General features: G+C 47.8%; 1 non-coding gene across 1 annotated transcript; it reads right to left on the reverse strand.

The window, feature by feature from the left end:
• Window positions 1-2154: 2154 nt before the first annotated feature.
• Window positions 2155-2224, reverse strand: Smp_tRNA_02052_Ser_CGA.1.1. The gene has a single exon. It is a non-coding gene (tRNA).
• Window positions 2225-2758: the final 534 nt, after the last annotated feature.

Here is a 2758-nt window from a genome sequence, read left to right on the forward strand (position 1 = left end):
AATTCACTTAGTATTGTTTGTTTGGATCTTTCCCATCGATGTGTTTAGGACTGCAACTGGTCAGTCTCTAATTGGCATATGTGCATACTGTGCGTATTGCCTCGATATACCTTAATCCACAAGCATGGTAAGCAGAGGTGGATAGTGGCTAGCAGTGGAATCCAGGACGCGCGTTTCGTCCTATTTGGGACTCGTCAGCTGGATGTACCTGCATCTCAGAGTTGATGTTCACTCTGGGACTCGAACCCAGTACACTCGCTTCAAACGCCATCGCGTTATCCACTCGGCCACTGAGTCCTGATAGCCACTTGCTTGTGCGATGGGGTGAAGTTTGAATTCACTTAGTATTGTTTGTTTGGATCTTCCCATCGATGTGTTTAGGACTGCAACTGGTCAGTCTCTAATTGGCATATGTGCATACTGTGCGTATTGCCTCGATATACCTTAATTCACAAGCATGGTAAGCAGAGATGGATAGTGGCTTGCAGCGGAATCCAGGACGCGCGTTTCGTCCTATTTGGGACTCGTCAGCTGGATGTACCTGCATCTCAGAGTTGATGTTCACTCTGGGACTCGAACCCAGTACACTCGCTTCAAACGCCATCGCGTTATCCACTCGGCCACTGAGTCCTGATAGCCACTTGCTTGTGCGATGGGGTGAAGTTTGAATTCACTTAGTATTGTTTGTTTGGATCTTCCCATCGATGTGTTTAGGACTGCAACTGGTCAGTCTCTAATTGGCATATGTGCATACTGTGCGTATTGCCTCGATATACCTTAATCCACAAGCATGGTAAGCAGAGGTGGATAGTGGCTAGCAGTGAAATCCAGGACGCGCGTTTCGTCCTATTTGGGACTCGTCAGCTGGATGTACCTGCATCTCAGAGTTGATGTTCACTCTGAGACTCGAACCCAGTACACTCGCTTCAAACGCCATCGCGTTATCCACTCGGCCACTGAGTCCTGATAGCCACTTGCTTGTGCGATGGGGTGAAGTTTGAATTCACTTAGTATTGTTTGTTTGGATCTTCCCATCGATGTGTTTAGGACTGCAACTGGTCAGTCTCTAATTGGCATATGTGCATACTGTGCGTATTGCCTCGATATACCTTAATTCACAAGCATGGTAAGCAGAGATGGATAGTGGCTAGCAGTGGAATCCAGGACGCGCGTTTCGTCCTATTTGGGACTCGTCAGCTGGATGTACCTGCATCTCAGAGTTGATGTTCACTCTGGGACTCGAACCCAGTACACTCGCTTCAAACGCCATCGCGTTATCCACTCGGCCACTGAGTCCTGATAGCCACTTGCTTGTGCGATGGGGTGAAGTTTGAATTCACTTAGTATTGTTTGTTTGGATCTTCCCATCGATGTGTTTAGGACTGCAACTGGTCAGTCTCTAATTGGCATATGTGCATACTGTGCGTATTGCCTCGATATACCTTAATTCACAAGCATGGTAAGCAGAGATGGATAGTGGCTAGCAGTGGAATCCAGGACGCGCGTTTCGTCCTATTTGGGACTCGTCAGCTGGATGTACCTGCATCTCAGAGTTGATGTTCACTCTGGGACTCGAACCCAGTACACTCGCTTCAAACGCCATCGCGTTATCCACTCGGCCACTGAGTCCTGATAGCCACTTGCTTGTGCGATGTGGTGAAGTTTGAATTCACTTAGTATTTTTTGTTTGGATCTTCCCATCGATGTGTTTAGGACTGCAACTGGTCAGTCTCTAATTGGCATATGTGCATACTGTGCGTATTGCCTCGATATACCTTAATTCACAAGCATGATAAGCAGAGATGGATAGTGGCTAGCAGTGGAATCCAGGACGCGCGTTTCGTCCTATTTGGGACTCGTCAGCTGGATGTACCTGCATCTCAGAGTTGATGTTCACTCTGGGACTCGAACCCAGTACACTCGCTTCAAACGCCATCGCGTTATCCACTCGGCCACTGAGTCCTGATAGCCACTTGCTTGTGCGATGGGGTGAAGTTGGAATTCACTTAGTATTGTTTGTTTGGATCTTCCCATCGATGTGTTTAGGACTGCAACTGGTCAGTCTCTAATTGGCATATGTGCATACTGTGCGTATTGCCTCGATATACCTTAATTCACAAGCATGGTAAGCAGAGATGGATAGTGGCTAGCAGTGGAATCCAGGACGCGCGTTTCGTCCTATTTGGGACTCGTCAGCTGGATGTACCTGCATCTCAGAGTTGATGTTCACTCTGGGACTCGAACCCAGTACACTCGCTTCAAACGCCATCGCGTTATCCACTCGGCCACTGAGTCCTGATAGCCACTTGCTTGTGCGATGTGGTGAAGTTTGAATTCACTTAGTATTGTTTGTTTGGATCTTCCCATCGATGTGTTTAGGACTGCAACTGGTCAGTCTCTAATTGGCATATGTGCATACTGTGCGTATTGCCTCGATATACCTTAATTCACAAGCATGGTAAGCAGAGATGGATAGTGGCTAGCAGTGGAATCCAGGACGCGCGTTTCGTCCTATTTGGGACTCGTCAGCTGGATGTACCTGCATCTCAGAGTTGATGTTCACTCTGAGACTCGAACCCAGTACACTCGCTTCAAACGCCATCGCGTTATCCACTCGGCCACTGAGTCCTGATAGCCACTTGCTTGTGCGATGGGGTGAAGTTTGAATTCACTTAGTATTGTTTGTTTGGATCTTCCCATCGATGTGTTTAGGACTGCAACTGGTCAGTCTCTAATTGGCATATGTGCATACTGTGCG

Source organism: Schistosoma mansoni (genome assembly GCF_000237925.1).
Source record: "Schistosoma mansoni, WGS project CABG00000000 data, chromosome 1 unplaced supercontig 0122, strain Puerto Rico, whole genome shotgun sequence".
NCBI lineage: Eukaryota > Metazoa > Platyhelminthes > Trematoda > Strigeidida > Schistosomatidae > Schistosoma > Schistosoma mansoni.